We start from the raw sequence: 25,350 nt of genomic DNA, 5'->3' as shown, positions 1-25,350 counted from the left end.
TTTACTAGAGATACTAGCCAATGTAATTAGATGCAAGAAAGGAACTATAGCCATGAAAATGGAGCACAGATGACAAAATTATCATGCTTACAAATGATTATATTTGATTTGACAACTGGAAACTTAAGAGAAACCAACTGAAAGACTAACAAGAGAATGCAGTAAGGAAGTAAGGTATACACACAGAAATCACTAGCCTTTGAATATTAAAACAAAAACCAACTAAGCATATTGGTTGTAAATGAAAAACTTCATTTACAAAAGCAACATAAAAGGTAGTAAGTGGGGAATATTGTAATCATACATTAACAATAACATAGTATCTTCACAAAGAAAACTTTACAGTTCTCTAGAAGAGCACAAAAGAGTGCTTGGAGATATGAATAGGCATACCATACTCTTTCATAGGAAGAATTGAGACTATAAATATGTCAATGATCTTTTTATTAAAATATAAATTCATTATAAAACTATATAACTACCAAAGATATATTTTTCTTTGAGGCAATATACAAGAGGCAACTGAATGGTGTTTTTCTTTCATATTGATAGTCTCTCTCTCTCTCTCTCTCTCTGTCTCTCAAATCAATAAACTTATTCCACTGTTAGTAGAAATACAGATTGGTGCAACCACTATGCAAAAACAGTTTGGAGTTTCCTCAAAAAATTAAAAATAGAAATGCCTTATGACTCAGTGATTCCACATCTGTGTACATATCCAAAGAAACTCAAAACACTAATTTGAAAGAATATATGCACCCTGTGTTCACTCCAGTGTTATTTACTATAATCAGCAAAGGGAGCAACCTAAGTGCCCATCAACAGATGAGTGGATAAAAGATGATGATACATATATACAATGGAATATTACTCAGCCATAAAAAGAATGAGATCTTACCATTTGTGACAGCATGAATGGACCTGGAGGGTATGTGCTTATTGAAATAAGTCAATCAGAGAAAGACAAATACCATATGATTTTACTTATATCTGGAATCTGAAGAACAAAATATTATAAATAAACAAGCAAAATTGAAACAGACTCATAGATACAGAGACTGATGGTTGCCAGGAGGAAAGGGCATTGGGGAACAGGGTGAAAAAGGGGAAGGGATTAAGAATACAAATTGGCAATCACAAAATAGTCTTGGAGATATAAAGTACAACCTAGAGAATATAGTCAATGATATTGCAATAGCTATGCAGGTACCAGGTGGATACTGGAAATATTGGGGTGTAACTTTGCAAAGTATATGAGCATGTAAACCCTGTGCTGTATGCCCGAAAGTAATGTAAAATAATATTGCATATAAACTGTACTTGAAAAATAAAATTTAAAAAAATCATTAGGACAATCAGTAAAATTTGAATGGGATCTTGGAATTGGATGGTAGTATTATATCAATGTTAATTTCCTGATCTTATGACTATATTACAATTATGCATTTATTTGTAAGAAATACACTATAGTATTTGGAAGTAAAGGGCATCACATGAGCAACTTATTCTCAAAATGTTAAAAAAGTGTTTTGTACTGTTTTTACATTTCTATTATAAATTTGAGATTGTTTCAAAAAAAGGAATCAAAACATGATAAAATCCAGATCAGACCACACAAAGATGCTGTAGAAAAGCTGGAATTTTAAACCAGAAACCCAATACACATGCTTTAAAGTTTTATGGTACATATTTATACTTAATTGTGTATACTTTTCAAAGCAAAAAAGAAAAGAACTTTTACATAGAAAGAAAGAGATCTGAAGCAAAATCAAAAGACATACAGTGAAACATAAATATTTGGAAATCATATCACAGACAATGATAGATTATGTATATTTTTCTAATATATGAAGACTTCCTGAAATATGTAAAAAAGTGAGCAACAACTCACTATAAAAACAGATCAGCAATTGCACTCCTAAAAATAGTTGCATGTGTGTAAAATGACATATATACAATAGCATTCATTGTAGAGTAGATGTACTAGCTAAACATTGAAAATAGCAAAATTTCTATCAATTATGAAATGGCTACGTAAATCGTAGTACATCCAATTTCTGGAATATTGTGTGTCTCTGTCAAAAGAATTAGGGATTTCCCTATATTATTATATGCAAGTCTCTGCAGCATATATCATTAAGGGTATAAAACAAGATGCAGCACAATATGCATAGAACACTACCCTTTTAGCATAAAAAGTACAATGATAGGAATCTGTGTTTCTAAAAACACTCTGAAAGATAGACAGTACTGACTGCCCATGGACGGGGAGAAGGAGGTGGGTGGAAAGACTGGGGAGGAGGAACCCTATTCACTGTACACTTGCATCTACTTTAAAATTGGAATCATATTAAAAAATAAATCAAATTTAAGAGAGTGAAATAAAATTCATGTAGCCTATAACCTAGCAATTACACATGTCCAAAGGGAAATATGCAAAATAATGTTTATTACAGTGTTTTTCTAGTAATAAAAAACTACAGAGAAATTATATATGCCTATCAAGAAAGGAATGGTTAAAGTATAATAATCATTGTATTAAATATGATGCAGTATTTTTTAAAAGATTAAAGTAAATTAAATACTATTACAGAATATTTTTCATAACATATTTTTGAGCAGAAAACAATCTGAGTACTAACATTTGTACATCATGATAGTGTATTTAAAAGCACAAAATCACACACACACACACACACAGTCTCACACTTATGCATAAATGCATAGGAATAGTTACGGAAGGATGGATACAAAACCCCTAAAAGTAGGTACTTCTAGGAGAAGACCCAGTTTGAATTGGCAAAAGGTAGAAGAGGTTCAAGAAGTTTAGCTTTTTCAGTATCTGAATTTTTATAAAATATGCTGATATTTTACTCATATAATAGTAATAATAAAAATAATAAAAGATCTAAAGAGGTTAGGAGCTTTGGGTAATTTGTGACCATTTTGGAAACTTTGAAACTTTGTTTCCCCAAGGCTAGGCATAAAGAAATACTTTTTGTGAAAACGTTGCTTTTCTTCTTAAAATTAAATAATCTAGTGTTGAGACTCCACAATAAACTTTCTGTACTCTGTCACTGTTGGGGAATGTGATATTCATATGAATCAAATATTCTGGTACACAAAGAGATATAGAGAAAAAAGTAAAGAGGTGGATGCATATAATGAATGCATGGCTTTCTGATTTACTAAGAATGGGAAAGGAGACATCAGCATTAATAATAGCTACTATTAATTGAATGATTTCTTTAGAGCCAGGTACTGTGCTGATATTTTACATATGTCCATGGTCTCATTTAATCTTGGAAATATCTCCTAGCAATAGGTATTATCCCCACTTTATAGGAAATTGAAGCTTAGAGAGGTATTATATAGTTTACCTTAGGTCCCAGTGCTAATAAGTGTCCTTGTGAGATTCAAAACTAGGTCTAATACTGAAGCCTGTGTTCCTTACCCTGTTCTATGCTACCCCTGCCCCCAATAAAGTATACTCAACAGTACAACTATACTGAATACATTTTAGTCTGTTTCCTCATGATTCAAGAAAGCACTCTGGCCTTTTCAGTATTTCAGGAATCCTATTATGAGTATCAATTATCAGGGTACTAGTGAAGCATGAAAATAAATGATGGTTAATTGGAGATATCTTATTGAAAGAAAGCAGAGTAACAACACTGCATTTATAGGACTTGGTGCTTTTGTTACAGATAAATAAAGGTGTAGCAAAATCACTGTGTGATTTTTTGTGTGTAACCTCTTTGTAATTAATTGATCTGCATATTCAGAAAGCTTTTTATTTCCTATACTGATTTCAAATGTTGTGTCATTTTTATTACCAATATCAGAACTTGCCGATGTTTGTAATCCTATAAATATTGTTTGAATACATGATCTAGTTTCCCCCTATTGGAATTCCATAGTAAAAAATCTGATCTCTTTCATCTGAATTAACACAAGCACCAGTGACTTCCTAGACGGACCCTTTGGTTATCTACTATAAATGCCATTTAGAGGAAACACAAGATGACTCCTGGGTGTCTAGTAAACTTCAACAACCACCTGAGAGATACCTCCATGAGACTGTATAAAATGGAAATAAAGAATGGCAAATAACCCATTGACTATGCACTTTCTCACCTGCTGAGAGCAAAATGCAACCCAATGCAATTTTAGTACTTACATGCCTCTGGGGAAAACAGACCCTAAAAATCACCAAGTGCAGCACTGGAAAAATTCCTTAAATTTGTGCTATGCCTGGTGTTATAAAACCCAAGGAACCTTAGACTTCCTCCTAGAGTGAAATGGACTGGTAATTTTGTTTTGTTATATTATCCAGCAAACATAATGATAATGGGTCACATGCAGTTTAAGAAAAAATTAAGTCTAATAAGAAAAATCTGTAATAAATACTAACAGCATCTCATTGGTATTGTTGTTGATGTAACCTTTCTATTAACATTTGCTTTTACATATTAAATGATCTGCAATATGTTGAAAATGAAGAGAGCAGTACAAATTAAAACAAGAATTTTTATAATACATGCATTGTATAAATGCTTGCCTGTCTCTTTCCTCAGGCAAGTCCTGAGAGATATGGTACATACTAGGGAGTGGTACTGGGATATAACAAGAGATACTTGATTTTAGATACATGCAGCAGTAAAGATGCTCAGGGTGGGGAGTAGATCCCATCATTAATCAGGAATGCAAGCAAGTCAATAAAAAACAGAGCTTTAAGACCTGAATTGATTCCTTTAAAAAAGATACAGTTATCCTCTCAAATCAGGCTTCTTCTGAGTCAGTGGAGGAGGGTCAAAAAGCTTAGGGAAGCTCTGGTACCAACGCAAAGGGGTGGGTAGAATTCTATGCACAATTTCCTATCCATCAAGGACAATGTGGTGAGATGGGGTAGAACTAGGGCAGATATTTTCAGGAAGCTGTTATTGTTAGATATATGCTTCTCATACATTAGAATCTCCTAAGGAATATCCATAAGGTAAATATGCTTGAGTACCTACTTCCAGGGATTCTGATTCAGTGGGCCTGGGTTGACACCTGGCCTCTGTTATTTTTAATGAGATCCTTTAGCGATTTGTCTACATACAACAGTTTAAAGACCACTGCATTAAATATGAATAAGGAGTCTCTTTTCCCAAGTCTTCTTGGCCACGAGGTTTAAGAGAGTAGTGACTATTTCCAAACCCTGCTGACTAGTGACATGGCAGCCACAAGAGTCCTGCCATGTCAGGCCCTCAGTGGTTTCTGAGAAGGACTAGGCAGACTACAGGAGGCTAAGTTATTATGAAGAATTTGCTATGCAAGGCCCTGTGCTGTGTGCAGAGATGGCAAAGGCCCCTGCCCTTGAGGAATTTACACTTTAGACCAAGATGATCAAGAGAGCAGACAGAAACTCAGATGAATGCCTTGAAGTATTATAAGTGCTTTGCAACCTGGGCTCACAAAAGACTTGGTCATTGGGTGGAGGGTTTCCTGAACCAACATAAGGCTTGAACAAAGGGCTGGCTATGGGACAGAGAAAGGGACTTCACAGAAGTATTGCTGAGAAGTTTTAATACTTGGGTGGTATCCACTGATGGGTTGTAAATAGTGAATAGGAGGGAAGAACATCAGGTAGCTCCCTAGTTTTGGACCTCAGTACCTTTGTGGAAGATCCAGCCATTTTCTGAGAAATGGTACTTAGGAGGAACAGATTTGATCAGACATGCTGAACATGAGATATCTGTGCTTGTAAATGGAGATGCCCTAAATTATGGGTCAGAAAACTTCTACTGTAAATGGACCAGATGGTTTTTGTTGTGACTACTCAACTCTGTCATTGTAACATGCAATATATAAGCAAATGGTCATGGCTGTGTTCCAATAAAACTTTATTTACAAAAGCAAGTGGCCGGCCAGATATTGCCCATCTGGCTTAGCTTTATTTTCCTGCTGTAAATGTAAGAATGGAATGGAAGACATAGACACATGTTGACTCTTACAAGTCTGTGTGCAATCACTGCATTTCAAGGTTAGTTTAATAAAGAATTTTTAACCTTCTAAAAACCACTCAATGATTATTTATTTAGAAAATAGACAATCAATGTAAATTAATGTAAATCAATGTAAATTAAACCATGGGAATGAAAAACTTAAAATTCAGGGGTATATTTACCATCAGTGGTAGGTAGAAGCAAAAAAATCTGATCGGAAAACTAAAGGTATTTATTTATTTCTAAGCTTAGTAATAGATACACAGATTTTTAAAAATTATTCTGACTATTTTAGATATGCTATATCTATTCCTTTGCAATGGAGCAAGCATTGGAGCCTCAATGGAGCATGATAATATCAATGGAGCATGTTAATGAAAAACAAGACAAAACCAAAATTTTACTGAGCTACCAGTCTTATATTTTTTGAGAAACAATTTACTCAAGGTTCTTCTTCTTGTAAAAAGATGTCAACTTGGGGGACTAACTTCTTATCTGACTTGGTTTCTTTGCCAGTCATGTCACCTTTCCCACTCACTGAAGGCCAGCTGGCTTCCAGTGTTTCATCTGGGCACAAAGAACTGGGGTCTAGGGATAGCACAAAGCAGGAAGGAGTAGCTGCTGTGGGGTCATTTGAGTTCCCCATTTTATGGAGAACAAGCATTGTCTTTGGCATAGGACAGAATGTGGTCAAATTCCTCCCTATCACTTAGCAAGTGATCCTACTGCTGTTTTTATATTATCCCAGTCATCTGGGCTTACAGGGACATTGTGTAGTGGTTTTGTGGTGTTGAAGCTATTGCTACCTAATTTTTTATTTCTTGAATATCACTTTGTAGTGTCATGATTACAAGGCTTGGAAGAAGATAAATTCTCTGCCTATTCTGAGTATAAATGGGCACTTGAAATGAAACCACCTAGTTAATTTCCCCTTGTTGTTGGAGTAGAATCTGAATCCAAACCACAGCACAACCTAGCCCCTAAATCTCTATTAAAAACCACCTTGGCTAGTCTGGCAAAGCTTTATTTAAAGTCAGCAGAGAATTATAAAGTCAAAAGTGAAAAATGGTGCAACAAAAAAGAATCATAAAAATGTCCTATATCAGTTGAATGTAGTCAAAGGCAATTTAGTGTGTTCCAGCACCAGTCCTTATTGATGCAAAGGACATGATGTGTCAGGGGTGGGAAAGAACATGCAGGACATGCAGAATGAAGGATACAGATCCCAACTTTACTCTGGAGCAGCTGCACAAGACTGTGAAGGATGCCTCACTGTTGTGCTATTATACCAGGAATTTCAGGATGCCTCATTGTCTTGCTATTATGCCAGGAATTTCAGGGAGAATATTCTAATTATCCATCCTATACATCTTTGGTTCATTTTCTTCTTGATGTAGTATAGTTTTTAAATTAGATTTTTTTTCATGGAGATAAGCAAATTTAGAGGCTGCAGAAATTCTTCAGACCAAGAAGATAGTATCCTTCATCAGTGCTTTTTAAGTATCCATCTCTTTGATATCACCACATTGAACTGCTTCCTCATATCAACATTCTAAGCCATGATTGTTTCTGCTTCATCTTGTCCAACTCCCTTAGTGTCTCATTAGTTAATATTAGCTAATTTGAGTAGTAATAACCATAGCTACGATATTATGTACCTACCATGTTCTAGGTACTGTGCTAGCACCTACATGTGCATTATCTTACCAGTCCCCACAAAAACCCAATGAAGTAGGTCATAACCACTTTTTATAGAGCACTTGTTAGAAATCAAGCAGTTGTGGAAGGTCAAATGAGGAAGGCAATGGGATTCCTTGGGTACTTCCTCTTAAATACTCCCACATTCAAAATCATGTTCTGGGGTACCTGCCTTTCTGTCCCATCTATGAATTCACATCCAGGGGAAAGGGAAAGTAGTTTGGAGAATTCCTTTGGTTCTAGCAGATCTTAGAGTCTCAGTTGTAGATTCAGGATAAGTGATTGGTTCAGTCTAAATGCTTTAGAGGATCTGAAAGAGATTAGAGAAAACTATTCCAGAGGATAAAGGCAGGACAGGAGGGAACCATTAATCTCACGGACATTCAATTCCCCAAGAACTTTTTTGGGAATGACCAGAAACAAGCCAGGCCATATGCTGTCCATTTACAATCCTCTGAGCTGTGGAATTTTTTTTTTTTTTTGACAGAACAAGGCCAATGCTATTGCCTCATTTGAGGTGGTTCTTAAACTTGAAAAGGAACTGAAAGGTTGAGACATGCATGCAGAGTCAACACAGATGATTTGACGAAAGTAGTCCTGACAAACACCAGGGCTCTCCCTATTGTCAGAAACAGTCTCATGATGACACATTCGAAGCTTCCCAGACTGGCTCACATTTTGGTAAATAGGAACAATCAGCGAAGACATATTTATGCTGTGGAGAGTTCTGAGATGTAGAGAGAACAAGTTAATTGTTCAGCCTCAACTGAGACCTTTCACTCAAGTCATTAATCACAGAGCACAGTCTGGAGCCTTGGCCCCTCAGTTGGATTCTTCAGGCTGCTCTCCTGCTCCAGTGGAAGGCTGAGTCCAGGTGCTGGCCATTTGTGTTTCCCTCCAACTGCAGTGATTTATGAACCCAGAGATATTTTTTGGGGTTTCCAAATTCTGTTCCATTACTTTGTAATAAGAGGGGTGCATGTGATTTCTGGTTGTTTTTTTTTTTTTCAGATTCTTAGTTTTAATATACTTAATACCACAGATTGTTTTCCATTAGTCTGTGGCCTGCCTTCTGTGAGCTAAAGGGTAGAAATACTGTTTTGTGTTTTGAGTAAAACTTTAAAGACTCTCTCTTTTTTTTCATTTGGCTGGAGTTGAAAATGCAAAACGTCCTGTATGAGGCTTTGTTCCTGTGATCCTGTGTTCAACATCTCAATGCAAATTAAGAGTTGGGAACCCTTAGTGACAACAACTCTTCACAGGTGTCAGAGTTATCCCCATTCCACCCCAACACATATGGTTCAGTGTATAATATCAGGAGGCCTTCCGCACTTGGGCCAGGTCTCCAGTGACAGTGTAAGCCAATATTGAAGACTTCACAAGAGAATCTGAGTGTCAGAGGAGGACACTGTAATATTGAGGCTAAACCAGGTGGTGCCTGCCGAGTGTTACCTGTTTAACTGAAAGTTAAGCCTGATCTGAGCTGATAAGGGGCAACAGATCCCTTGGGAGTTTTCCCAAGTGGCAGAAATGTGTCACAGGAAAGTAATTGGAAATTGATATTTGACATATCGCTGGGTTACTCTTTATTCCTGATAACACCAAAGGGTTTGGTCAAGAGTCGCCAGTGACTAAAATGTGAAATCCTGCAGTCCTTTGCTGAAATACAATCTCCTCTTTGTTGAAAGTAAGCAGCTGCTTCCTGATCCTCTGCTTCCTAGCTAGCACTTCAAGTGCAGAGGCCTGTGGGTTTAATTTGGGTGAAATAAGTGGTGTATACAGCCAGTCCCACCTCTTGATAATTCTCTGAAACAAAATCATCACTGGCAAGAGCATATTCTCTTTAAAATTCAAACCAATTTAACGAGTACTTGTTCAGAGCTTGCTACGTGCTCTGTATTGTGTTGTGTGCCATGGGATCCCCAAAATAAATATCGAACATGGCCTCTGCCCTTGAGGAACTTATAGAGTCATAGGAAGGATGATGTGTTTATGAAACACATTTTACATGGCAAGATAAGGTATCATGTATGTGCCAAAGTGAGTGAAACCTGGAAGAAGTACAGCAGGGAGTCATAAAATTGGGAGTTGAATAGACCGGCACTGTCAGGGAAAGCTTTATGGATGAGGTGGTGACAAAGACACCAATATCCCAAACCCAGCACTCTCTCTCCCTTAAAGAAAAACAAGGAGCACAGTATCAGGTTACCAAACGATTATGGAGTCCTCTTTGAGTGAAAGTAAATTTGTTCAATATGAGAATAGATTAGTTCAATTCAGTAAGTACTTATTGAGTACATGCTAAGTGCCAACAACTGTATCTGATGAGGTAAAGGATGAATAATCCACGTGTGGGTAGTTCTAAATGCTGCCTTCTCTTAACATGGATACTTAAAGTTATTGTTGGTCTATGTGATTGCAAAACCTGTAATTTTTACCATGTACAATTCTATCTCTCAAAGAGACCTCCTCATGTTTGCTTCAGCGCCACATATACTAAAATTGGAATGATCCAGAGAAGATTAGCATGCCTCCTGTGCAAGGGTGACATGCAGATATTTGAAGTGTTCTGTACTTTAAAAAAAAAGAAAAAGACCTGCTTATCCAAGATATTTTTAGATCGAGGAACTAAGTCTAATTTTTTTGTGCAGTGAAGAAATGACATGTCCAACTTCCTAAGTTATATACATTGTAAAGAGTTGCATGCATGCTGATTGTGAAGGGAAGGGACACTCAGGTTTGAATGTAATCCCAAATTATTGGGCTAGGGAGTATTTGGAATAACATTTGAAAAATCTGAACCTGGACCAAATTTAGGACCATAACCAGAGGCCAAGCTTTCTAAAGATCAAATTTTCCTGGAATTTTTATTATTCACCTTGACAGCTACTTTGGAAACCCAATTAAAAGGGTCCTCTATCATTAGAGTTTGAGACAGTCTTGTAATTGGTGTTTTCGGCACTTTTGAAGTTTGAAATTGGCACCACTCAAATATATTGGTCAAGTGACTAAAATTCTATCTATATTTCTCTTTGCAAAATGAGGAAATCCACTATTTGCTCACTTCTTAAGGTACAGGTGTAACTGAGTAATTGCAAATTGTTCTCAAAAGAAGTCAGTATGATAATGGTGGCAGTGACAGTTGTCATGTATATGGTAGTCATTATTTCAAATATCTACATGATTTTTTAATAATATAACCACAGAACACTAGCAAACTCTGGAAAGAATCTAAGATATCAAACACTGAGGCACAGAGGTGTCAGAGTTTATTTAGCTAAGCAATACCAGAAGAGGACTCAAAAATCTCCCTTTCTCACTAGCAATCATTCTCATACCACAATGAGACTCCTGCTTAGTAACCCTGGCATTTCTGCCACCCATGTGACTGTTTTTTGAAGCTGATTTAGGTATCAAATGTAAATGGAGTTCTGAAAAAACTTTTTTTTTAATCTGGAAGGACTGGTGGAAGGAAAAGCTATAAGAAATTTGAAATCACTCTTGATTCCTGTCATTTTCCTTAGTATTCCATCACTCTCTTCATCTCTAAAAGGTTTGTTTTGGTCTCTGAGGGTAGACACGTACACACAGGCCCCATCACTCATCTGTATGCATGTGTATATATTGATATGCATTCCTCTTCATCATCTGTAGGCATTTTACAAATAATGGTTTGTGTGTGTGTGTTTTATCATCTTATCTTTTAAATGAAAATGACAACTTCAAAATTTTTTGCAGAAATAGTTCTTCTACAGTAAAGAAATACCAACATGTAGGCCAGAGTCATCTCTGGATCACAAAATTACATGGAGGTGTTAGCATGGGTAGGGTAGAGGCTGTGGCTTTTTGTCCTTCTATTTTGGGCACATGGGCAAAATTGGCAACAAAGAAATTCAGTTAGTACAAAATTAATTAAATAAAAGTATAATAAGGTTGAGAATACAAACAAAAAGTTGTCAGGGTATAGAAAAGACTAGGAGGTATGGATACCTTCCATCCTTCTTCCAACCAATTTTTCCTCTGAAGTCATTACTTGGCTGGGGGTGGGGTTAAGAGAATAAAAGTGTCCTGGACTTTTGAGTTGAAACTTGGTTTTGATGAAACTATCTTAGAAGCTTTCTTCTTGAATAGAATCATGGGATTTTCTAGAGGTAGAAGGATCAGAGTGGGACTCAGAAAAGAGGAGACAGACCATTCAAACATGATCCAGGTTCTGAGTTTAAGGGTAAGAAAGTACCACAGATTTCCATAATTCAAGGGAGCATGTCAGCAGGATAAAAATCTGACCTAGGCTCCACACATCAAGCTCATCAAGCTACCTGTCTGTAGGTGGATCTACCCAGCAGAGTGCCTTTATATATATATAATACACACACACATATATATATATAAAATACATATTTATACATATATTTATATATATATATACACACACATTTTTATTGTTGTTCAAGTACAGTTTTCTGCCTTTTTCTAATTCACCCAAAGCTGTATGTAGAACAGCATACCCAGATATGCAAATGTTAAGTTTTCTTCTAGGTTGTCCAGACCTATTTATGTACCTAGGAAAGGAAGCAGAGATTCAGAGCAGGAGTGCCTGAGAAAAGCACATTAAATGTGCTTTCTTTTGACTCACTGAGCATGGACAGTGAGGACACCCAGTGGCTCATGGAGCAGATTAGCTACAAAGATCTCCCTCTCCAGTAGGCAGTGTTAAGTATAAGAGGCAAATGACCCAAGATTTTACATTCTTGAAGAGGGAGCTACAAGCCTAGGGCATGGTCACCCATATTTCCATATTTTCTTGCCTCAAACTTTCCCTTTAGGAAGGCTACAATCAAGCATGGCCTTAGCAGTTCCTTCTTTGTTTGTCTATAAACTCCATATCATAATTATTGTTTAGGTCATCATGCTCAGTGCCATGGGGGATATGAGGCATCTGTTGACTTTGAGGAGCTTAGAGAACAAGAAAGGCAAACATGAACGTGCTAACGGGAGTGTCTTCAAAGTCTCTCTGATAACAGCTAGGGGACCCTGAAAAATCAGAGACTGCCCTCACAAATGGAGAGGTCCTCCCACCCTCAACTTAGTGGTTGTTTCTTCTTACTGAAGAATGAAGGCAGTAAATGGCCTAAAGCAAGTTAGAAGCAAATCCCTTGACTTTATTCATTTTATGACTGCAGTACTTGGTGGAGTATTAGTAAAGACCCTGGACATTCTCACAGGAGAAGTGCCAGGAGTGAGGTAACCGAATATTCATTCACCTGCTTTAAATAATTTCAGAAATAACATGATTTATAAAAGAATGCAGAATTATAATTGTCAGCCAAGATGTCATTTTAACTTTAGGATGTCCAAAAACAAAGGGATATCATATCCTTTGTTCTTGGAGCACCACAGATGCCAAATTATGCATAGGGTTCCCTCTTGGCCTTGAGTGGTTGTGAGCCTGGAGGCAACCAAACCCTGATTTCAGAAGGATGTTGCCTCTGGTGGTGTTCTCACCTGTATATCTCCCTGCAGCTATGGGAGGAAGCTTGGCCTGTTTAGCTTTCCTGCATTCTGATAGAGCAGGACACAGAAAGAGGGGAGGCAGCCTTAGAAAACATTGAAGGATGGGGGTAAACTGCTTACAGCCTCCATCTAGGGAGCTTGACAAGAGTACCATTAAAGTGCTAAAGAAATGATTTATAACTTTTGGTTTTGTACACACCACAACATATGCCAGCAGATGCTCAGTTCAAAACATGAATATTCAATTAATATACTATCAGGCATTTGGAGCAAAGAGTGGTGCTGTTCAGGGGGTTGAGTAGGACCTAAATGTCACCCATTCTAACCACAGGATGCACATAGTAGGCATTGAAAATATTTGCTGATTAGGTTTTCTTTGATTTGAATAAGTTGGTTACTTGGGTTCAAGCCCACATGTTTGGCATCTAGAGAAAGTTGTATGCTCTGCACCCTGTCATCAGCCTCACCACCTTGGAAATGGTTGGCAAGGCACAGCATTCCTTCCTTTCCCATGGTGATGTCTCTTCTCCCCTCTCTCAGCTGATGCACTCCAGCACATGTGACTATAGGGCACAGGACATACTGCACGCAGCCCATGGAACTGGCGAGTTGCAGAAACTATCCTCCACCCCTCTGCCATTTTCCCTGGTGTCATTATGGTTGTGTTTTATGACAGAGGACATTGGCATGTTGGCTAACAGACCACAGCTAAGCTTGTGACAAGTATTGAGTGGCCACTGGTCATTGCAAAAGTGTTGAGTAAAAACCTATTAGTTCACATCACTGCCCTGAAACTTGAGGAAGAAATATGAGAAGGCTCATGGTAAGGGAGGAAGAAGGTTAAAATGTAAGTGGGAATATGAGACATTCATTAACTCCTAGGGAACAATAAGATAGGGTTGTTATAAACAAGGGCACCTCCTGGTTGCACTTGTGCTGATGGCAAGCACAACAGAGAGAAAGGAATGGATGTGTAGTACCCAAAGCCTCGTTTCAGATCTGCCTCATATTCATTCCCACATGCGGCTTTCAGCTCAGGCCTCAGTTCTCTGCTCTGTGAAATAAAATGAATGCCCCAGGAGATTCTTCCATACTAACGTTCTTTGACACTTTGATCAGGAGCTATGAGACCCTCACTTTTCCATAATTTAATGTCCTCCAAATACCTAAAACTTACTACTTTCACAGATAATCAAGTAGACTTCTAATATTCTATGGACCTTAGGAATGAAAGTAGTGAAAAAGGAATAGACTGTGCCCAATGCATTGGTTAGAGGATAGCAGCATTTGAAGGTCTGTGAAGATCCATTTTGGGTAAAATATAAAGATGTGTCATGGTGGGGAACTGAGTGCTCATTCAATGTAAAACAGTAGAAAATTTTATTTTTCTTCATGGATTGTGTCCCTGATTCAGTTACTTATCTCAGGATGGAGGGCATCTTGTCCTTAGGTTGGTCCACACACTGCCATGGCTCACACAGTGTGGCAACCATGTGGGTAGGTACCAGAGGACCATTGATGCCAGTGATAAAGGTGATTTCTCTGCAGTCCATCCAAGAAACAGGGGCTATATTTTTGTGGGTAGTTGTGAAACTGGAGACTGGACAATTTATCTGTAGTTGGACCCAGCAAATACTGTAAATAGAGGTTATAATCCTGGGTGACTGACAGACGATTCACTATCCAAATGGTTTCCCTTCTCTTCAGACCCCGTGGGGGTAGATCCAGTAGGTTACCTATACAAATGATAGAACAGAAGTTATTAGGAACTTCTCACTTTATTGCTTTTTGAGACGTTTATAACAATTACTAACCAAGTTGTTTAATCTCCACAATAATCCTGTGAGGTCAGTATGATAACCCTGTGTGACAGTATGACAACTAGAAACTGAGGCTAAGTATATCGATGAGGTTAGCTGTTTCTCACAGGATATTTTCAATGGATCCTGAAAAAGCTCCCACCCTGAAACTCCACAGAACCCTCTCTGTACCATTGGACTTATTCTACAAGTTAAGGCATTCCTGACTCTCAGTATTCCTTTTTAAAATATAAATAACCCTGAGAGAGAAGTCATATCAAGCATATTACCACTGTAATAATTATCTGAATGATCTTTAAGAATCATGTTCATATGACATAGTTGAGCACAGAATACTAACATGTCAAAATTAGCATAAAGTAAAGGCAGATTGGGATAGATTTGCATTTGAGGAGTTTGTCTGGAGCAACCCTCCTGGTGAGGGTATAAGAATAAGGACCTCCAGACTTTCGTTCTGAATGAGGGGAGTCCCTAATTAGGGAATAGTGGTGCCCACAGTCATGGAGCAAGGAAAATAATGAAAACATAATGCTATTCATATTTTGGGCTTGGTTGGCTTATCTGTGTTGGACCCACTCCTGGTGAATGGGTCAGGATTTTGATGGAGGGGGTCAAACCCACCCACTACTACTTGCCACGTACCTGGCTTTGGGCATTGGTCCATTCCATGTGCTCCCTTGTTCTGCTAACTACTTAAGATAGAAAAATCATTCCCCTGTTGGACTCCAATATGTGCCAGTGGAAAATGAAATGCTCATACTGAGCAAATGTACCAAAGAACACTCTATAAACTTAATGAGGGAGATGAAGAGCTATGTGCCAGAAACCTAGTAAATTTAACACTGATGAGGTTATGACTATTATATGTTTAGTTAAATTGTTGACTCTGACAGAACGTGGCTGAGGAAATCTACCATCCGTTTTTTCCTTGTATCAGTGATGATGGTTCCTTGGTGTGCTCTTCTCCGTTAACAAAAATATTCCCAAAAGTTAAATGCAGAGAAAGAAGTGACATAAGAAATACTTCTATTATCTCTGCTTTTCTGGGAGTTCCCTCTAGGAATATTACTTAAAGCAGAACTTCTCCTGACAGGCAAATGAGTTTGAAGGGAAGGACTCACCAGTTCAGAGGTGAAGTTCAAGCCTCCTTAGAGATACAGAGCCTCCTAAACCCTCTGCCTGCACTTGCCTCAGCAAATCTGTCTAGCACTACCCTGCCCTAGCCTTCCCCAAACACATCTTTCCCCTTCTACGTTTTCCTTCCTCTCAGAAACTGACAAAAATTCTCCTCTGTGTAATAAATAATATCACAATTCCTTTAAGTGGCATTTGAGGCATAAAGGTGATCATGATTTTCAAAAACTGCAAAGTACTGTATAAATATTAGCTATTTGAAGAGGATTCATGGGTGATAGAAAGTGTATTGAGTTTGGAGTCAGAGCACTTCCATTTGAATTTTGTGCTAGTCGGGTAACCTTGAACAGGTCACTTAAACTCTCTGAACCTCAGTTCCTTCATTTATAAGACAAGATTGTTGTGATAATTAAGTTAATTGAAAGTGACATTATAATTAGCAATGAGTGGACACTCAATACCTAAGAATGAAGTTATGGTAACCAAAGGCAATTTTGTCTAGCACTTAAGAACAGTAGTTATGGAGGCACAAGTTACTTATCTTTCTGGTTTCTTACTCCTGACCTTTAAAAGGGGATAAGGTGGAAGAATCAAATGAGTTAATACATATCAGGAGCTTTCAACAGTGCCTGGCCCATATTAATTCTCTTTAAGTACTGGGGCCCCTGCTGCTATTGCTGTTACCTTTATCATTCAAGGACCTGGCCTGGCCTTATCTTTCCAGCCTTATCTAGTTTTCTGTCTTACCAGTAGAGAGAACTCTTCAACCAGGTCCCAATATCCTTAAGGGCGGGGATTAATTCTTACCTTTAACATAGTCAGGCTTTATTTACTCAATGCCTAAAAAATAATCATTTTTGTTATTATATGTACAAATATATGCTTGCTACTTCTCAGCACTACACTGAAGGTTTTAGCTAGTGCAGTAAGGCAAGAACAAGAAAGAAAGAAAGTCATCTAGATTGGAAAAGAATGAGAAAAACTGTCTTTATTCTTAGATTAAATGATCATCTATATAGAAAATGCAATGGAATCTACAGAAAGCTATTTGAAGTAATAAGTGAATTTAGCAGATTGCAGGATATGAGATCAATATACAAATATATATGTATACATTTTTAGTTCTCTATCCTTAATATAGCCACAACTAAAGCAGTTTAACTGGATCATAGGATGTGGGAGGTAGTGGTGGTACATAAAATTATAAAGGCAGGTTGAAACTTGGTTTGATGACATGACTTAACAACGTGGTGCACTTCGGCTTTTTCTTTCCCTCCCTTCTTCCCTGTCTTCCTTCCTTCTTTTTTTCTTTTTTCTTCCTCCCTCCTTCCTTGACATCCCCATCTACTTAGTTTTTTGGCATAAACAACTATTCTTCATTCAGGTAGGTAGTATTTTGTTTCTTAAAAACTAAGTTTTTTACTTATTGGGTTAATAAAATGACCACAGCTATGTTACTCTGAGCTTACAGTGAATATTCTATGAATAGAGTTTCCAAAGACAGGTAGTGTGACATTAGCACACAGACACTGGGATGTTGGGTATCTGGATTCAAGTTCTGACTTTCTCTTAACTAGCTCTATGACTTTGGGAAGCACAGCAGCTTTTTGAGGCTTAGTTTGCTTTGTCTTAAAAATGGGATAATGGTAACATGGCCTCCTTTTTCTAGGCTTATAAATAGCTCCATTCAACAACACATTTTGGGTTCTTAGAAACTGGACCAGGGCATGGAGATGGACAGTCTTTCCCTTCAAGGAATGTTTAGTGAAGGTACGTGTCGAAATAACTTCAGTGGCATAAGATAGGCTATTATACTTGTATAAACAAAGATGGGGGAAGGGTACAGAGAAGGGATTAATTAGCTCTGCTTGTGAGGTTGGGAACAATTTCATTGGTTGATATCTAACCCAAGTTTAAACTTTAAGTGGGATTTTTGACAGAGAAAAGGGCAACTTAATAATATCTTACATCTGTTTACCACTTTACCATTTTGCTTCACATAAATTAGAATGGTCTAAAAACTATAATTTTTAGATATAAGGGATTATTATTGCTATTCTAGGGGTGGTTGTTATTTCTTTAAGCTGCTCTTTGGATGAAGTTGGGGAAATTTTGACCCCAAATTACAGCAACTTTAGCAAAGTTTGTTTATATAAAAGTTTCCAGGGGTATTTTTTCATGCCAGAGGACACAGAAACCTTAAGAGCTTGGGGTCTGCTGGGACAAAGGCAAAAGTGGGGTGACTAAAATTAGGGAGGGTGCACTGGGAAGAGGAAAAGGGGGTATGAATTAAGACTTTGAGAAAAGACCCATTTTATAGTTATGGCACAATAGCTAAGTTATAATGTAAAAACATGGAAACCTGGACATATAAATGCTAGTCTTAAAATGGAGCCAGAGGATTGACTTGTGAAATGTTGCAGCCTGGGAATTTTCCCTCATAATTCTGACAGACATGTGGTACTTCTCCTGGGAGGGAACTGGGCTCGTAGCTCTGGCTTGAACTACTGGGTCCCACAGATCCCTGCCCTGCTCCAGCACATCATCTATAGCTTGTTGAATGTTTGATTGATGAAGTATTGAAGACTGTTTAAAATAAGGGGGGGAAAAGTATTTTGGTGCTTTCAGAAGAGAGGGAAATGAAGCCAAGAATATACCTATAATTTAGGGTAAAGAGCAATAATGAGGTCTCATAAAAATAAATAACCATGATGTTAAATAGACTGCAGATCATTTGCACCTCAAGGCTTTTCTTTTAGATTTTGTGCCAGAAAAAATAAAAGTGATAATAGGCCTTGTGCTTTATGCCAGAAAATTGCTGGTACACAAGATTTTGTTTTAGAGTAATTGAAGAGACCCTCCCCACTGAAATTATTTAAGGGGAGAAAAACAAAATCCATCCAGCTGTAAAGAGCAACCAGCTCTTTCCAGCCTTGGAAAAAGCTTTAATCTACTCTGCTAGGGTCAGACTGTTTTATGCTCCTCTTAAGTTTATTTCAAAGCTGATGTTGCTATCTAAAAAACCTAACACTGTAATTATTTCAGTTTTATTCACTGAGAAGTCATTTTCAATCATGTTACAGAAATGGATTCTAGTGTTTGCAAGTGACCTCCCATCCTGTTCTTTAAAGAAAAATAGAATGTGTGTTGGCAAAAGCACTGAATGAGAAGTTTGGATGAGGAGAGTTATGAAACCTGGATCAGCCAGTGCCTAAGCATCTAGATTTTAGGTCCATCAAGTCACAGATTTGACCCACAGTTTTTTCTCTGTAAAATGGGAACAGTCATCCCTACCCAGTTACCTTGAAAGGTTGTGAATGCCAGTAGTGATGCTCAGCATAGAAGTGCCATGAAACTGCAAAGTAGTCATGGTCTTCCTCCCCCATGCAGTGGGCCTCTGGGTTGTAAAATGACAGGATTCTTCTTAGATGTAGGGGTGTCCAACCTCCTGGCATTTTTTGGCCCCAAGAAGAGTTGTCTTGGGCCACATCAAAGACACTGTGACATGTAATCACAAAAAAAAAATCTCATGTTTTAAGTAAAATTAGGATTTTGTGTTGGGCTGCATCCATAGCCATCCTGGGATGCATGCAGCCTGCAGGCCGCTGGTTGGACACCCCTGCATAGGAAGCCATTGGTGCTTTTAATAAAATGTTGGTTTAGTGTTACATGCTACTTTATTATTTTTCCTACAACTTCCCTTATAAATCTTCCTCTACATCTGAATAAAATCCTAGTTGGTGCTCAGAGCTTGCTGCTCATTCTTAGATGATAATAAGACCTCTGTTGACTCAAAACCATTTTGGTTCAATTATAAATATAGAAAGTTATGATCTCACTTATATTTGGATTTTTTAAAAGATTTTATTTATTTAATTTTAGAGAAAGGGTGGGAGAGAGAAAGGAAGAGAAATAGCAATGTGTGGTTGCCTCTCGTGCACCCCTAGCTGGGGACCTGGACTGCAACCCAGGCACGTGCCCTGGCTGGGAACCCAACTAGTGACCCTTTGGTTCACAGGCTGGTGCTCAGTCCACTGAGCCACACCAGCCAGGGCTATATGTAGAATTTAATGAACAAAATAAACTGATGAACAAAACAGAAACAGAGGCATGGATATATGGAACAGACTGACAGCTGTCCGGGCTGGAGGGAGATTGGATGAAAGAAGGTAAAAGGATTAGCCTGAGAACAAATATGCATGACACATAACCAGAGACAACAGTCAGTGATGGCCAGAGGGAAGGGGTGGGGGTTGGGTGGAGGCATACAAAGGCGGGGAGGTGAGGAATGGGGACATCTGTAATAGTGTCAATGAAAACAAATAAAGAAAAGTCTAGGGTAAGAATAAAAAATATCAAGTCCATCCACAGGTAATGCATGTTCTGTGAGCTGAGTAGTATTCTCTTCCTTTACTCTTTCTTCCTCACCCCTCCCCACATACCAGGTGAGTTGGGTGGAGAGAGGGAAGTCAATGCAAGATCACACTTGCTGGGCTTGTGCACCTCTGGCTCTGGGCTGCTCATCCAGTGGCAGATGTTTGGCCCTTTCCTTCACAGGCTTTTTCATAAATAGCCGGGGTCCTCTCACTTGCAGTTCTCTTTGATGACAGCAAATCCATCTTCTGAGCCTGTTCACTGTGATTTCTCCTTCAAGTCCTAGACAGCTGGGGACTTCTCTCTGCTGAGATCTCCTTGCCTCTAACCAGGCAGGATCCAAGACTACCACAGGGTGCTTTGTCTTGCATTTAGCCCTGACCTGTTCCATAGAAACATGTATGGATCTTTGACTTACTAATAGAGGGTTGTAGTTACAATCCTGAATCAGGTCTCTCTTCTGGAGCCACCTAACAAGAAGCTTTAGCCATAGCCTTTCTTCCACTTGTTAAATTTTTAGACATACATCAGAAATCAGTTCACCCTGACTCTGAAAATGCAGGGGACACTTACCAATCTATTCAAGTGGGCCATTGAACTCCCTCTACATTGCTTGAAATGAGGAAAATTCTCCCAACCCTTCTCCATGGGAGTCAAGTTTTTTAAGGCAAACCTAAAAAACTCTTACAGAAATCCCCACTTCCCAATTCCAAACTCCTCTCATAGCCCATCTTTTTTATAATATAGAGAGAGGTGGTCAGCTAAGGGTTGCAGATTACTTTCTTCGATCCCTCCATCAAAGGCCCTGTGTGGGTAGCCTTGCTCCTCATCTTCAAATGTGTGTGTAGTTGGTTCGCATTGTCATGGAGCTTTAGCTGATCCTGAAGAAACAATCAGATTTTAACATTTTGTTATGTTAGTGTAACCTCAACTTCATTTTGTGGAATACTGCTTCAGAGAACTGTTCTGAGATTTTATTTTATTTTTATTTTTAAAAATATTTTGCTTATTTATTTTTAGCGAGCAAGGAAGGGAAGGAGAAAGAGAGGAAGAGAAACATCGACATGTGAGAGAAACAATTTGTTGCCTCTTGCATGCCCCCAACTGGGGACCTGGCCTGCAACCCAGGCATGTGCTCTGACTGGGAACCAAACCAGCAAGCTTTCATTTTGCAAGCCAGCACTCAATCCACTGAGCCACATCAGCCAGGGTGTGTTCTGAGATTTTAAAAGTTTATAATCAAATACATTTAAGGGAAACAAAGGCAAGATTTCCTGCTCTTAAAGTGCTGATTGCACATACCCCTATTAGACACTATGTGGGATGCATAGTAAGGAATCCTGTGTGACACTTTTTAGTTCTAGTGTTCCTCAAATATATTTAGCCACAAAATTTATTAACATAGTGTCTCATTGTTTGCATTTTGAGAAGTCCTGCTCTAGATACAACTTAGAGCTTTTTTTCATGAATGAGCAAGTATACTCCCCAGCAATGTTTCCACTGGTGTTAAATAGTATGTTCATGCATTCCTCCAATATTTCCTTAAGTAAAAAAGTTTAGTTCCTTACTAATAGAAATGGGCTCATTTTCAGATGAATATCTATTTTGAAAACAGCTAGTCAGGACTGGCCATTTTGGAGGAGAAGAAAGAGTCACTAATAGACCTCTTACCCTTCTTATAATACACAGCAAGAGATAATACAATACGATAGAACAAATTATTAGAATAGGGGTTTGGAGTGTCCTGGTAATTGGTTTAGACTTTGAGAGCTTTGCTTTGATGAGGTATAAAGACTTAGTGACTTATTCTCACCTGCACCAGATTTTGTTCCTTCTACATTTTTAAAAGTCATAGCCATCACTTATATGGGGCTTGAGTTATCTTAAATGTTGCCACCATTGGGCAGACCCAGTTGGTCAGTTCTCAGGTAGACATCTTTTTCTGTATACTACCCATTTCCAAATGTGGATTATAACTTCCCAGATGCATTTCTGAATGGATACCCTGTTCCATCTATTATTTCCCCATGTCTTGATAATATGATTGGCTTCATGGTTCTTTTCTGCTTCAAACTTTGCAAGTGTTTGTGCTGAATAACATTGAGATCCTGCTAGCATGAACTGTCCCAGTTTGCCTATGACAATCCTGGTTTTAGCATTTAAAGTCCTACATCCCAGGATTTCCCATCTCTGGGGCACAAAATGCCTTGGGTTTTGGTGATGGATGCCAAAAGCTGGGGAAAATGTATAAAACACACAGCAGCCGAAAATATAGCCACTGAAAGCAATGCTGTTTGTAGTGTCAAATAGTGGCTATCACTCTTTTCCTTGATTGAAGTTCACACCAATGAATCATTCATTATTGTTTCACTCAAATTAATGCAACTTAAGTGCACACCTCAGTACATTGTAATTGTGCATGTTAACTGTCATTTTGTGCTGGACTTTGTGGATTAGCTATTGTACTTTTTATCAAGATAATGCTAGTTCAATTTTTTACATTGTAAATATTGTGACCATACTTTCAAAAATTCAGATAATGAAAATGAGGTTGATTAGAATATCAACACCCAGGAAAAGAAGGTTGTCTATGCCCTAACCATCCCAGGAAAAGAAGGTTCTGTGGCTATTATTTCAATGACCCTTGAAAGGACTCATGCAACTGGATTGGAGAGAGAAGTAATTAAGACAGAGAACCTTGCACAATATATAAAAGTACATATGGAATTTGAATTTCACAATTGTAGGATGAGACATACAAGTGCTTCTACATCAGTCAAAAGCTTTCTCCTTTCCCAAAAAGATAACAATGCTTAGTTGAAAATGATTCCCATGGAATCATCTTGGGCATATGACACAAACCAGTAGCATTATCATATTGTTCCCTTGATTGCTCTACAAAACTGATTAAAGTTCTGTTCCCTGATTCATGGATTGCAGCTAAAATGTCTTATGGGTGAACAAAAGGGTAAATATGGGGTAATGATGTGTTGGCCTCACACAAAGTGGAGCTAATTGTGTCAGATCCAACCAACAACCAAACTTTCCATAATATACCAGGTGACTCTTTGAATCATAGCAATAAGAAAATGTCCCATCTTCCATCTGGCTCCTCAGTGTTTAGACTTGAGAAACAGAGTTTCAAAAGATTTTCTTAATTTCTATGAGCATTTTAATGGAACTACAAAAACATAAAATATTTTTGTTATCTTGTCTAAATATAAGCTATAGTTTGCTCATCTATCTGCATATAGGCAGACAGTGCAATGCACATATCGGCAAACTCTATTTGGTGTTTAAACTCATTACCAAATAAAATAAAACAATCTCACTTGTGAAATACCCTATACACCTTGTCTACAACACTCCTAAAAAGGAGTATGGTTTGCTTACCTGTGATTTTGAGGTTTTATAATGAAAGTTTTTGGTCACTTTTAGCTTCTTCAAAATAGGCAGAAACACTTGGTATTTTTTACTTTATAGAAATGAAAGAAGGTAGCATTTTTAGATACATGCCTACAAAATGGCTATCATTATTGACAGCCATAGAAATGATGTTAAAATATTAGCCTGCTCTAAATCACACCTGCAGGTAGGGGCAAGAAGAATGTTTTGTCTAATTGGAATACATTGCAGATGAGAATTGGGAAAAGGATTATAGTGAAACAGAAATTTATATGCTGTTTCTCCAAAACTCTTTGATGATCTATGAAGAAGCTGCAAGGAGCCTGGAAAAGAATCATACCTGAGTTGTTTGATGTTAAGGGTAGAATATGACAAAAACTCAAGCAGAGGGGGAAAAGATTCATTTTTTGCAAATAAGGCTGGTTCTGAATGAAAAAAAATATCAGCAGACAACAGCCAAGTCAAACAGGTCTTTCTCAATTTTTACTAAAACAGTAACTTTCTTGGAATTCAGCTTTGATTTCAAAAGTTGATAAAGTTTTGAATTTGCAATTTTGAATTACCTCTGTGCTTTAAAACCATTTCCCTTAGAAAATGTTTGGTGATGGCATCCAGTCTGCTTCCTAGTGTTTTAAAAATGATGCACATCTGGATGTGGACAGCCTCTGTATGAATTACACATGCAGTGGACTTGATTGCCAGGCTGCTGCTCTCTCCAAATGAGCACATAGACACAAAGTGGAGGGACATTTCTGAAGAGCTGGAAACCAAATCATACAAGTCTAAAATCCTGCTCTTGCTAGTAAGTAAGCACCGTAGTGTTCCATGCTGAAATGCTTTTGTTGACAGGGTGTTCAGCTTGATGTCACCACGTTGGACTGACACCAGAACAGTGTAATGTGGGCTTGATAAGAGCATTCCCACAAGTCAAGCCAAATTTTATGTTTGAGTATATTCTGTTTTACCAGTACGGAAAGAAAAACAAGGGTGTCCTAAAGGCTGCAGGCAGTTCAGAGAAGGATTATTGGAAAAGAAAGCAAAAAGAATAAAGATGCCCTATTATATCATGGGTGAAAAAGAAATATGCCATTGTTTTTTTTTTAAATACAAGTGGTATCCATTTTTATGGTATTTTCCTTCTCTCTTTAAAAAGCCTTATATTAATGTATTTTAAGAATATATAACAATATAGCCTACAACATTTTAATATCCAATACAGAGTTTAAAAAGAGTTTAAAAGTTGCTGTATAAGAAGATGGAAACATTATAAAAATGTTGTCATATTTTCTCACACATTATTTACTTATTTAGTTCTACTATTAATTACTATTAACTGCTACACTTAACTAATCCTACCTTTGTTTAAATAATGGGATTTTTGTAACTAAAAGGTGAATAATATAGGACAATAGATT

The 25,350-nt window shown here is 37.8% G+C and overlaps 1 protein-coding gene and 1 non-coding gene across 3 annotated transcripts in view; both read left to right on the top strand.

Annotated features, from left to right (window-relative positions):
- The window catches only part of LRMDA (leucine rich melanocyte differentiation associated), a 1,079,387-nt gene that overhangs the window by 886,683 nt on the left and 167,354 nt on the right, over positions 1–25,350 (top strand). The gene's annotated exons all lie outside the window — the stretch shown is intronic.
- Positions 10,163–10,267, top strand: LOC114498234. The gene has a single exon (XR_003684680.1). It is a non-coding gene; the product is annotated as a U6 spliceosomal RNA (small nuclear RNA).

This window comes from Phyllostomus discolor, chromosome 5 (assembly GCF_004126475.2).
Source record: "Phyllostomus discolor isolate MPI-MPIP mPhyDis1 chromosome 5, mPhyDis1.pri.v3, whole genome shotgun sequence".
NCBI classification, from domain to species: Eukaryota; Metazoa; Chordata; class Mammalia; order Chiroptera; family Phyllostomidae; genus Phyllostomus; species Phyllostomus discolor.
Note: the sequence above shows the minus strand (reverse complement) of the source record. Positions and strands in the feature narration are given on the sequence as shown.